The sequence below is a fragment of the Somniosus microcephalus genome, chromosome 3 (assembly GCF_052327205.1).
Source record: "Somniosus microcephalus isolate GS21.2 chromosome 3, FLI_Smic_1.0, whole genome shotgun sequence".
In the NCBI taxonomy this organism is placed as follows: Eukaryota; Metazoa; Chordata; class Chondrichthyes; order Squaliformes; family Somniosidae; genus Somniosus; species Somniosus microcephalus.
The window spans coordinates 316,104,383-316,117,842 of NC_140989.1; positions in this window are offsets into that span (position 1 = coordinate 316,104,383).

The following is a 13,460-nucleotide window of genomic DNA, read 5'->3' on the forward strand; positions in this document are numbered from 1 at the left end:
GATGTTTACTATATTGAGGTGCGCCAGTTTCTCTCTACATTAACTAGAATGTCAGAGATCTTTAGATAAACCCTCTCTACTGGTGTCAATAACTCTTGATAGATTTACCAGACACAGTAATACTATATGAAGATAGCAAAAACATGAGCTGTATCACTGAGCGTTTTTTGAAAGCTATTACTTGGATTATCTCATCTGTGATGGAACTGCTACCATGAATTGTTGGCAAACCTCCGTCTCTTTTGATCGTAAAACACATGTGTGTGAACGTTTTACTGGAATTATCCATAATGGCATTGTGTATTTTGTGCATGAAACTGGATGTTTTGCCAACATTTTATTGCCTACTTTATGGTTACATTAATTTAATTCAGGAATGCCAGGAGTCGCTTTATATAACTTCAATTTATTTTTATTTGGTCTGCCATTTTAGATCTGCCCCTGGGAACAGAGACTATTTTACCATTGTGTACAATGTTCCCTTGATACCCTTCCAGGTTGCACAGGTTTTCTCCATGCCAAAGAAAAAGTTGTATTTCAATGAACTAGACTAACACAGAGGCCCAGTTTTCCACTGTGCATTTAAATCCAAGTCCTATTTTTTATTAGGGCAAGTAGGCTTTGCATTACTTTCTAAATTGTTATCCCATGCTAACACAGATGCAAGGAAGGTAGTACTATGCCAGCAGATCAGGTGAGATGTGAGGAAAATATTGATCAGCGTAGATAGGAACGTTCAGATATTGGCCCCTAAAATCTGTGACCATACCTGATGCTCCTGCTGTTACTTTAGCAGGAGTCTACCAGAATGGCTGCAAATTAGGTCAGGACCCAGCCTAATTGGCCTTTGGCCATGGAGTCTTTACTCATCCCTAAAAAGGCTATTGTTGTAAGATGGGTGGGGGCCAGGAGCGTCTGATTCCCATGCTTCTGGCCCGTAAATGGATCTAGCGTAGGTAAAAGAAAAGACTTGCATTTATATAGTGCCTTTCACGACGACCAGATGTCCCAAAGTGCTTTACAGCCAATGAAGTACTTTTTTTTAAAGTGAATTCACTGTTTGACCTCCTTGCTGACAACTGGCCAAAATGTGGCCCAGCTGAAATTTTTTTGAATAAATTATTTTAAACTGGATCACTTACCAAAGTGGGGGGGTGGGCACTGGGGCCAGCAATCTTCCATTTCTGGGAGCGGATGGGCCCCAACACACTCCCCCAGCCCAACACACCAGCCACATTTTGCTCCCTCGCCAGCAAACAGATACTCGAGATGCCTAACTTTTGCAAATGCAGTGGTGGAAATTCAGCACAGGTGCAACTCGGAATCTATTGCGGTACATGACCTGTGCTAATTTTCGGGCCATCATCTATGCATTGTTTTAACTTCATTTTGCAAAGCAATTTTGAAAATAGAGGAACCATCCTGCTGGCCTACTACAGGCACTTTAGGAGGTAAATAAGCATGCATCACATATAGTTACCACTGAGTCATACAGTGCTATTTTCTCCACTCCACTCAATTTAGAACCAGTGACAAATTAAACCATGCACTGGGAAGTTATAGGAAAATCTATCACGTAAATGATTGTAAGTGAGTCATTTGATCTTCATTAATACGCATGGCTTAAGGCACACAACTGCAGTAAATTGTATTCAAATTCAAGCTAAAAAATAACACATTTCAGAGATAAAGGGAACTGTATATATTGCTCTCACAATTTATAAAAATTAAAAGAGGGTAACAATGAATCTCCGACCAAAATTAAAATAACTTCCCTGCATCAAAATGGCTGGCTAAAATAACCCAAAACAAAGGAAGTGTGAATATGGTACTGGAATAATCCATTATGGCCTTGTGTATTTTGTGAATGGAACTGGATGTTTTGCCAAAAAGGGATGCTGAGGAACATAAAAACTAACTGAATAACATTAGAACGCTCGCAGGAATAAGAGTTAGACATGGAAGACTAAGGATGGAGGCGTATCACAGACCAAAAACATGGCTGATGCTGAATGTTCTGAAATTGAACATTCAAGCCAGCATGGATTTGTGAAAGGTAGGTCATGCCTGACAAACCTGATTGAAGGCATTTGATAAAGTCTCTCATAAGAGACTGCTAACTAAGTTTGAAACCCATGGAATTGAAGGCAAATTATTGACCTGGTTAGGAAATTGGCTGAGTGGCAGGAGACAGAGAGTAGGGGAAATGGGCAGGTCCTCTAACTACAGGGTGTGACTAGTGGTGTCCCACAGGGATCGGTGTTGGGGCCTCAACTATTCACAGTATATATTAATGACTTAGATGATGGCATAGAAAGCTACATATCCAAATTTGCCGATGACAGAAAGATAGGCAGCATTGCAGGCAGTGTAGATGAAAGCACAACATTACAAAGGGAATAACAACAGAAAATGCTGGAAAAACTCAGCAGGCCAGGCAACATCCGTGGAGAGAAAATAGAGTCAACGTTTCGAGTCAAACTCTTTGTCAAGACTGGAAAGGCACAGGAAATGAAATAGATTGAAAGGCCAGGCTGGGAGAGAACAAAAGAGAAATGAAGAGACATTGAGGTATTCAAAATGAGACGAGATGGTGATAGGACTAGTGGAGACAAAGGACGGCTCTAGATTAGGTGTGAAATGTGCTGGCAGAATGGGAGCGGAATGAGAGCGGAACACCTCCGTTCAGTCCGTAAGGGTGACCCTGAGCTTCCGGTTGCCTGTCATTTCAATTCACCGCCCCATCCCCACTCAGACCTCACTGTACTTGGGCTCTTGCATTGTTCCACGGAAGCTCAGCGTAAACTCGAGGAACAGCACCTCATCTTTCGATTAGGCACTTTACAGCCTTCCGGACTCAATATTGTAGTGTATGTACCTTTAAGAGAGAACTACTTTTACAGCTCCTGTATACTGTAGTACCGGCAGTGACCACACCTGTATATAAACCCTGAGTAGGGATCTGTACTGTTAGTTTTTAGACTACCCTCATACAGTAAACAACTGTTGATTGTTAATCTGCAGTCTCCGTCTATTTATTGAAGAACACCATACCTTAAGATTCACGGATTTAACAGTGGCGACAAGGTCGATTCGAACCTACCTGCAACTCTGCATTTCCTCCCAGGGATTCGCTCCTGGAGGACAGTGGAAGAAAGTCGAGGCCAGAAGCACGGGCGTCGACCACGAGCAACCGCCCAGTCATCCGGCAGAGAGTGAGCATCGCAGGGGAGGCTGTGAGAGCTGGGCTTGGTTCTCCAGCCACGACGATCCAGCAACAGGCTGGCAACAGGTACAGCGCAGACCCTTCCTGGACAGCGGCGGCTGGAGCCGACCGACGGCACAGAAAAGGCCGAGCAACGTCGACGGGGTAAGAGAGAGGGTAAAGCACACAGGGCGCAGCCGGGGGTTGAAGACCGAGCGGCGTCGACGGAAAACAAAAAGAGAGAGAGGGTAAAGCACAGCCGGGGTTCAGGACCGAGTGGTGGCAACGAGAGAGGCGCACAGGAGAACGCACAGAGCGCAGCCAGGGCTCAAGGGCTGAGCAGCGTCTGCGGGGGAAGAAAGGAAGTGCGGGAGACGCCATTTGAGCCGCGGAGAAGAAGGGAGAGCACGGGAGACGCCATTTTTGAAGCCGCAGCGGAGAAGAAGGGCGAGCGCGGGAAGAAAGGGAAGCGCGGGAGATGCCATTTTAGCCAGTCTAACCACACCCAGGGATGCCGAAGAGTGGCAGTGTCACAGCGTTCGACAATGAAGTCGAAGATTGGGCGACATATGTGGAACGCATTGAAATGTACTGCAAGGCGAATGAAGTGCCAGATGCCAGGAAAGCACTGGTTTTGTTGAATTCCATGGGTGCAAAAATGTATGGCTTACTGCAAAACCTAGTAACCCCAGAGAAGCCAGTGGATAAGGATTTCGAAAGCATAGTGGCAATCCTAAAGGACCACTTAAACCCCACACGGCTGCTGATAGTAGAAAGATTTAAGTTTCACAAAAGGAACCAGCATAAAGACGAAAGTAATGCTGAGTATTTAACGGAACTGCGCAAGCTATCGAAACACTGCCAGTTTGGAATGGGACTAGCAGATACGTTAAGGGACAAGTTTGTGTGTGGGCTTCAAAGTGAAGGAACCCAGAAACGGCTTCTATCAGAAAAAGATCTTATGCTGGACAAGGCTTTCAGCATGGCAGTATCACATGAAACAGCCGCACGGGGCGCTGTAGAGATACAATGGAGACCGCAAGAATATGGCACCAACGAAGTGTCATATGGAGCAGTGAAGTGTTATCGCTGCGGCAGAACAACACACGACCAGAAGGATTGTTGGCTCAAGGACCAAGTGTGCAGACAGTGTGGAAAAGCAGGACACATAGCAAGAGTCTACAGGTCAGGAAAGAAAACCATCAGCCAGAAATCTCCACAGGAGAAGTACAAAAAGGTACATAAGGTGATGGAGAGTAGTTCAGACGAACAGAAAAGTGATACAGACTCCGGAAGCAAGGAGCTGGGTTGTCTGAAACTACATAATGTAATCAAAATGGAGGATCACCAAACTATCTGGGTCACGCTCAAGATAGACGGAGGCCAAGTGAAAATGGAATTGGACACAGGATCAGCCCTAACAGTCATAACCCGAAGGGACTACAAGCGGCTATTCTCACATATACCTTTGAGAGATACAGAGATTGTCTTGAAGACGTACACGGGGCAAAAAGCCTACCCCAAAGGAAAAATAAGGGTGAACGTGATATACAACGGTAAGGAAACACCAAAAATGGACCTATATGTATTGCCAGATGGAGGACCACCACTACTAGGACGTGAATGGATCCGGAAGATACAGTTAGATTGGCATTCCATACAGGCACTGACGGTAGAGGCCAAAAAGGATGACGACGTCACACCTGGACGACTGTCAAAAATGCTAACTGACGCACAAGAAGTGTTCCAGGAGGGACTCGGAACACTGAAAGGCATAACAGCGATGATCAAAATAGAGGAAAATGCAAGCCCAAAGTGGCAACCCTGCCCTTGCAGCCTCCTTCCTTCCCACCCCCTCTCTCTCTCTCTATGTCTCTCTCTGCCTCTTTCTCTGAGGCACCTCAATTTCATCTCTATTTATTAATTGCCTATTGAGCAGAGGGGAGAAGGCCCCTCTCCCAATTGCAATCAATAAGGGGAGAGGTGTGCCTTCATTTTAAACAGCTCCCTCTGCTCAATAGAGGACCAAAAAATACCTGAGGCCATTAACACCTTCAGGCCTGTGACTTGGGGTGAGTGTAGCCCTTATAAAAACACCCCATAATGGCGACTGCATCTTCGCCGGTGGCGGGGCCAGCCAGGACTTATGCGGGAGTGGCAGCCACAGCCACAGCTGCTCCCGCTGCTTCTGCTGCCCCGTCACCTTTTAAACTCATAACAAAAAAGCTTGGGGTGAAGAGCTACACTCACCCCACTATGACCATTGAGGCCTGCGTTAAAGCCATGGCTGGGGTTGTCGGCCCCTCAGCCATCGTCGTGGCCTCAAAAATGTACGGGAAGGCTGTGTTCTTCCTGGGGTCGGAGCGGGCGGTGTCCCTGGCCGTCGCCAAGGGGCTCACCGTGGGCGGGACCTTCCTGCCGGTGGATCCTCTCGAGGCCACCGCGCAGAGGATCGTCATCTCGAACGTCCTGCCCTATGTTCCTGGTGAGCTCCTCCTCCCCCATTTATGCCAACTTGGGGAGGTGAGGTCGGGGATCACGCCCATCCCGCTCGGCTTCCGGGAAGCCAGACTTCGCCACGTCTTCTCCTTCCGGCGCCAGCTGTTTATCCAGCTGGCGTGGGAGGAGGACACCGACGGGGCGTTCGTCGTCCACCACGAGGGGACCGCCTATCGCATCTTCTGGATGTCAGACGGTGTGCGGTGCCACGCCTGCAAGGAGGTGGGGCACATTCGGAAAAACTGCCCTGCCTCCAAGGCCGCCAGAACATCTAGTGCGGCCGAGGCTGGCGCCGCTGCCGCTTCTCCCCCTGGATCTGCCCGCGCGTCGGGAACCGCTGATGCGTGGTCAACGTCAGAGGCCGATGCCACCAAGGCCTCCGGCAGGGGGGAGGGAGCTCGTCCGGCCAGAAGGAAGGCACGGCAAAAATCAAAACACCTTAGGGCGGGTCCCCCCGTGGAGGGCCAGCCCTTGCACCTTAAGCCCCTTACACCCGCGCTCCTCGCGGAGTTAATCGGGGCAGACGCGAGTGGGAGGGGCCTCGTGCCCGAGCATGTGGCCGCAACCGCCGTAGCGGAAGCGCCAATACCTGCGGCCGTGCTCGGGCCCGAGGAACCCGACAAACCTGCTCCGCCGGAGGGAGCAGAGGAGGAGGCCTCTGCAGACATGGAGGTCTCCCTCACTCCCTCCGTGCTAAAAAGAAGGCGCGATCCCCTGGAAGAGGAGGAGGACCGGGAGGAGGAAGGTCCCTCCGAGCAGGGGGAGTCATCGCCCGCTGCGTGTACTGCGCCCCCCCCCCCGCTGTCATCACCACCGGCGATCGGCAGGGGTCACCTGTCCCTCGGGAGGCTGAGGCAGATGTGTCTGTCCAGCACGTGCCTCCCGGGGATTGGGATGAGAACCTGCTCGTGGGGGTGGGCGTGGGACAACCCGCGGCAGAGATTGACATTTTATCGGTGCCGTTACCCCTCGCCGGGTCGGGCGGCCTGGGGTCTGGGTCGGGCGAGCTCGAGGAAAATGAGCACGCCCAATGCGACCCGGACATCTCCCAGGGGCTGCTCGTCCTGGTAGAGGTTTTAATTCAAAATACCCCATCCGCTGGGTCGGAGGTTGGTGGTGGGGAGGAGGATGGCCCATTGGCTGCGTCTCTGGTGCCGGACGAACTGGAGGAGCTGGGAATTGTTCTCTCCCCGGTTTCTCCGGTCGTTCTGGCGTCTGAGGCGGAGGGGGACTCCGAACCACTGCCGTCTTCTGGCCCAGCGCCCCTAGAGGAGCCCAGGGAGGAATCCTCTGCTGCCGATCCTGGGGGTGGGATCCGGGCGGAGGCGGGGCCGGCTGGTGCGGCCAAGCCGTTTGCTGCACACTGCGGGATGGATGGGTCGGCCGCTGGTGATGACCCCCTGGAGGGGGATGGGGACTCGGTGATGGGCACGGAGGACGATTTGGGCTCCAGCGCCGACGAGGCGCTGGATGACCTCGTGCCCCTCGCCGAGTCTTCCCTCATTCCCGTAAGGGAACTCCGGGACTTTATGGCCACGTGCCTGGGTCGGCACAATAAGATCCGGCTGGCCCTCGACAGGTGGTCAGAGCTGGCGCTGCTCATCGTGTCCGTCCGCGCCGCCGTTAAAATCATGGGCGCGGACGAGGGCGTGAACCCGCTCGAGCTGCGTCAGCTCAGAACGTTCCTCACTGGGCTGCTGAGGAAGTGGCGGCTGACCAGCGGCTGCGCTCCCTCCCCCTGTTAGGTGTAGGTAGAGGTTGCACTATGCTTCTGACATGAAGATAACCATAGCCAGCCTCAACATCAACGGTAGCAGGGAGGTGCGCCGCAGATTCAATAATTTCTCGGTCCTTTGGGACGGGAAGTATGCGGTGTGCTTCCTGCAAGAAACCCACACCGTTCCGGGAGACGAAGCTACGTGGCTCCTGGAGTGGCAAGGAGGGGTCAGCATGAGTTACCTCTCCAACAATTCCAGCGGGGTGGCTATCTTGCTGGCCCCGCATTTTCAGCCGGAGATCTTGGGGTTCAAGGAGCACGTGCCGGGCCGCTTGCTCCAGGTCACTGTTCGCCTGGGGGGCGTGCTGCTCCATCTAGTGAACGTGTACGCCCCTCAGACCGGTGTGCAGCAAGTGCGCTTCTTCGAAGAAGTGTCCGCACTTTTGGGCTCCGTCGACGTGCGTCATCCTCGGGGGGGATTTTAACTGCACCTCGAGGCGAGGGACCGTTCGGGTCCCCCGCGAAGCCCGGCGGCGATGGAGAAGTTGAGGGACCTGGTCGGGTCCTTCAACTTGATGGACGTCTGGCGAAATCTCCACCCCGACTCCAGCGCCTTCACTAGCGTGAGGTCTGGGGAAGGAAGGTCCAGAATCGACCGCCTCTACATTTCCCGGGCGTACGTCTCCTGCGTTCCGGCGGCTTCCATGCGGCCGGTGCCGTGCACGGATCACCACCTGGTGTGGGCGGAGCTCGCTCCGCTGCGCGCGTGGGGGGAGTCCGCGTACTGGCATTTTAACAACCTGCTGCTGGAGGACACGCGGTTCCGGGATTCGTTTCGTCGGTTCTGGGCCGACTGGAGAAGGAAGTGGGGGGGCTTCCCCTCCTTGAGGCTATGGTGGGACGTGGGCAAGGCTCACGTCCGTCTCTTCTGTCAGGAGTACGCGAAGGGGTTGACCAAGAGGCGGGAAGCCCGGGTCGGGCGGTTGGAGAAGGAGGTACTCGACCTGGAGTCCCGTCTCGGTCAGGTCGTCGAGGACCCGGCCCTGCGGAAGGTGTACGAAGAGAAGAAGGGCGCGCTGAAGGACCTGCAGCTCGTCAGGTCCCGAGGCGCGTACGTGAGGTCGCGGATCCAGCTCCTGCGGGATCTGGACTGCGGCTCCCCCTTCTTCTACTCGCTGGAAAAAAGACGGGGGGTCTGTAAGCAGCTCTTGGGGCGGCTGGCCGATGATGGATCTCTGGTCTCGGATCTGGAGGGAATCAGCGCAGAGACCTGCGCCTATTACGGGGCTCTGTTCTCTCCGGTTCCGTCCAGCGAGGATGCGCACAGAGTTTTGTGGGAGGACCTGCCGAAGGTCAGCCCGGAGGGCGCCGAAAAATTGGACGCTCCGCTAAGCCTGGCGGAGCTGACCGGCGCCCTCCGCCAGCTCTCCAGGGGAAAGTCGCCGGGGCTGGACGGGCTGACCATGGAGTTCCACAGGGCATTCTGGGATGTCTTGGGGGGTGACTACACGCGGGTCCTGGGGGAAAGTTTGGCGACCGGGGAGATGCCCCTCTCTTGGCGCAGGGTGGCCATTGTCCTGCTGCCTAAGAAGGGCGATCTCCGCCTCCTTAAGAACTGGCGCCCGGTCTCCCTCCTCAGCATGGACTATAAAATCTTTGCCAGGGCCATGTCTGCTCGCCTTGGCACCGTGCTGGCCCACATGATCCACCCCGACCAGTCCTACACGCTCCCGGGCCGGACCATCCACGATAACATCCATCTGGTCCGGGACCTGGTCCACCACTCCCAGAGGGCTGGTCTGTCGGTCGCCTTCCTTTCCCTGGATCAGGAGAAGGTGTTCGACAGGGTGGATCACGAGTATCTCTTTGGGACTCTGTGCGCATTCGGGTTCGAGACGCATTTCGTCACCCAGATCCGACTTCTGTACGCCGCCGCGGAGTGTCTGATTAAAGTTAACGGGTCCTTGACGGCGCCCCTTTGCTTCGGGAGGGGGGTGCGTCAGGGATGCCCCATGTCCGGTCAGTTATACGCCGTTTGCGTGGAGCCTTTCCTGCGCCTCTTGCGGAAGAGGTGGACGGGACTGGATCTGCAAGGGCCGGGCGTGGAGGTGGTCTTCTCGGCTTACGCCGCTGACGTGCTCCTCACGGTCACGGATCCCGCTGACTTGCGGAGGATGCGGGAATGCCAGCAGATTTACTCGGACGCATCCTCCGCCAAGATCAACTGGGAGAAATGTTCCGGACTCCTGGTGGATCAGTGGCGGGTGGACTCCATGCCGGAGGAGTTCAGGCCTTTCGCCTGGAGCACCACGCACCTCCTCTATTTGGGAGCCTACCTTAGCCCTGCTGAGGACGCCTGGCCGGCGAACTGGCAAGAGCTGGAGGCTAAAGTCACCGCTCGCCTAGGACGCTGGACAGGACTGCTCCGAGTGTTGTCCTACAGGGGTCGAGCGCTGGTCATAAACCAGCTGGTGGCCGCCATGTTGTGGTACCGGTTGGTCACTTTGATCCCTCCCCCTGCGTTTGTCGCCAAGATGCAGAAGAAGCTCATCGACTTCTTCTGGGACCAAAGGAAGCACTGGGTCTCTGCCGCAGTTCTGAGTCTCCTACTTAGGGAGGGCGGTCAGGCGCTGTTGTGCCTTTGCACCCAGGCTGCGACTTTCCATCTTCAGACGCTGCAGAGATACCTGTACGTCGAGAATCCTCCGAGATGGTGTGCGCTGGCGACGTATTTCTTCCGCCAGCTGCACGGCCTCAATTACGACACGCAGCTCCTGTTTGTGAAAGTGGGCGGCAGGCGTGCCGGCCTGCGGGAGCTGCCTGTCTTCTACCAGGAACTGCTATGGGTTTGGAACTATGTCGCTTCCAGGTGGAGCTCTCCCCCGTCAGGAGCGGCGGCTCTCCTTCAGGAGCCGCTGCTCAGGAATCCGCACCTCCACGACCACGGGTTCGGGCGGCTGGTGGAGGGCAGGGCTGTGCCTGGCAAGGTGACCAGAGTCGGGGACCTGCTCGATGGCGGAGGAGCGGGCTGGATGGCGCCGGAGGAGCTGGCGCGGCGCCTGTCCTGGGCTAATGTCCAGCTCGCGGTCGAAGCCATCGAGTCGGTGAAAGTGGCACTGGGCCCTGACTCCACTAGGTGTATCGAGGCGGCTCAAGCATGTGGGGCGATCCCGTCCGAGCTTACCCCCGTTCGGATGGAATTCCTCATCGGCGCCTGGCCCCGAAACTCCCCCCGGGAACCGGCGCCTCACAACTTGAGCCGTCTCGAGGAAATACCCTCCGTGCCTTTTCATTCCGCGCGGAGGGGTTTCCTGTATGGGCTGCTCCTGCACACTCTCCACTTTGCCATCTTCGTCTGCCGTCCGGACACGCCTTGGCGTGGCGTCTTGCCGAACGGTGGAGGTCCCCAATGGAGGGCTCTCTATGCGGGAGTCCTCCCTTGTTCCATCGGGGACTTGGCCTGGAGGGTGTTGCACGGAGCGGTCCCGTGCAATATGGTTTTAAGTAGGTTCACGGACTCCCAGGCTGCCTGCATTTTTTGCGACCTGGAGGAGTCCGTGTTTCACGTTTATGTTGAGTGTGAGAGGTTGCAGCCCCTCTTTCACTACTTGAAGGGGCTGCTCCTCGATTTTTGGTTGCACTTCAGTCCCACGCTCTTGATCTATGGTCACCCGGTGCGGAGGGGAGCGGGCAGGTTGGAAGACCTCCTCATGGGACTGCTCCTGGGCCTGGCCAAGAGAGCCATCAATTGGTCCAGGCAGCGGGCGGTCGAGGGGGTCGTCCAGCCAGATTGCCTGCCTCTCTTCTGCGGCCATGTTCGCGCCTGGGTGGCCCTGGAGATGGAGCACGCGGTGTCCGCCGGTGCGCTTGAGTATTTCCGCGACCGGTGGGCGCCGCGGGGACTGGAGTGCATCATCAACCCGGAAAACCAAGTTTTAATTTGATTTGTTAAGTTTTAGTTGAACATTTGTTCATTTACAGTCCAATTTGTTTTGTTTCTTTTGGGTCCAAACTAAAAGAGTACCCTCTGTTCAGTAAAATACCTGTTTAATTGTTCTCCCTAAGTCCGTGTATTATTGAGGTGCGGACTTTACAACTACCATAAGTTCTTACCAAATTTGTCTGCAGTATTACACCCACTGAACACCCTACTGCAAACGGGGGTACCATGGAAGTGGAATGATGAATGTAAACGAGCTTTCCAGAAGTGCAAAGAATTGATCACATCAAAAGAGGTGTTGGTTCATTTCAACCCAGCACTACCAATTAGGTTGGCGTGTGATGCATGAACCTATGGTATTGGAGCGGTGCTGTCGCACAAATTCCCAGACGGGTTGGAGAGGCCAGTAGCCTTTGCGTCTCGGTCACTAACCTCAGCTGAGCGCAACTACGCCCAGATTGACAGGGAGGCCCTCAGCCTAGTTTGGGGAGTGAAAAGGTTCAACCACTATCTGCACGGGCAGAAGTTCACCTTGCTGACTGACCACCAACCACTTGTGTCCATCTTTAATCCAAAGAAGGGCGTTCCGGTGATGACTGCGCAACAGCTACAAAGATGATCCCTTTTTCTAGGGGCGAACCAATATGAAATAGAGTATAAGGGCACGAAACAGCATGGAAATGCTGATGGGCTATCACGCCTGCCACTGCCTACTGTGGAGGAAGTACCAGCAGTGGACCCTGTCGAAATATTTTATTCAACTATAATTGAACGCTTGCCAGTAACTAACGCGGAATAGAGAAGGAGACCCGAAATGATCCGACACTGTCTCGGGTATATGATTTGACGGTGAAGGGATGGCCAACACATGGCGACTCACTGTTGCCAGCATTCTCATCCAGAAGAGAACAGCTCTCAGTATGCCAGGGGACATTGATGTGTGGATCCCGAGTGGTAATTCCACCCAAGTTAAGGGAGAGAGTGCTCAATGAGCTTCACGAAGGCCATCTGGGAGGGGTGAAAATGAACAGCCTTGCTAGGGCTTATGTGTGGTGGCTGGGAATCGATCAACAAATCGAGGACCTAACAAAGAGCTGCTCAGGATACCAGAAGGTCCAAAATGCACCACCACATGCCCGTCTACACCCATGGGAGTGGCCCTCCTCTCCATGGCAACGGGTGCATATTGATTTTGCTGGTCCATTCATGGACTCAATGTTCTTAATAGCAGTGGATGCGTACTCGAAATGGCCTGAGGTGATCAAAATGTCCTCCACCACTACGGAGAAAACGATTGCAGTCCTACGGACCATTTTTGCCAGGAACGGCTTGCCAGAACAGATTTGCTCTGATAACGGACCACAGTTTGTATCCGAAGAGTTTCGGAAATTTATGAGAAGGAATGGGGTAAGGCATTACACATCCGCCCCGTATCATCCTGCCACAAATGGATTGGCTGAGAGGTTCGTACAAACCTTTAAAAAGGCCGTAAGGGCCATGTGCGATGACGACATTCCACTGCAGCATAAGGTGGACAATTTCCTGTTAGCCTACAGAAATGCGACACATGCAGTTACTGTGGTAAACCACTGTTATAGTTATCACTGTATATTGTTCTCACTGTTCTCACTGTCACATCACTACACGAGGTCGCCTCTTGTCGCACTGTTATACCTGGGCTGACCACCTCCGACTCCGCCCATTACCTGCCCAGGTATAAAGGTAGCTGACTGGCTAGTATTCCTCCCTGTTGGATCGGATCACCCACGAGGGTGGGCTCTGTTATTTAGCCAATAAAAACCTTCAGTTACGTTCTTAACTCGTCGCCTTTTATTGGACTAATTGATAGGCATATCAATTTTATTGGCTAAATTTTAAAGATGTCTGATAATGAACAGCAACAGCAAGGAGCTCACCCAGCAGCACAGCAACAGCAGCCTCCAGACAACGGGCCACACCAGCCGGCTTGGCTGCAAGCCTTGAAACCACCATACCTGGATCTAAACCCACAGGCACCAAACGCAGCCCTCAACTTCAAACACTGGCTGGACTGCTTCGAATCCTACCTGGAAGAATCCGGCGCCCCGCAGAGATCCAAA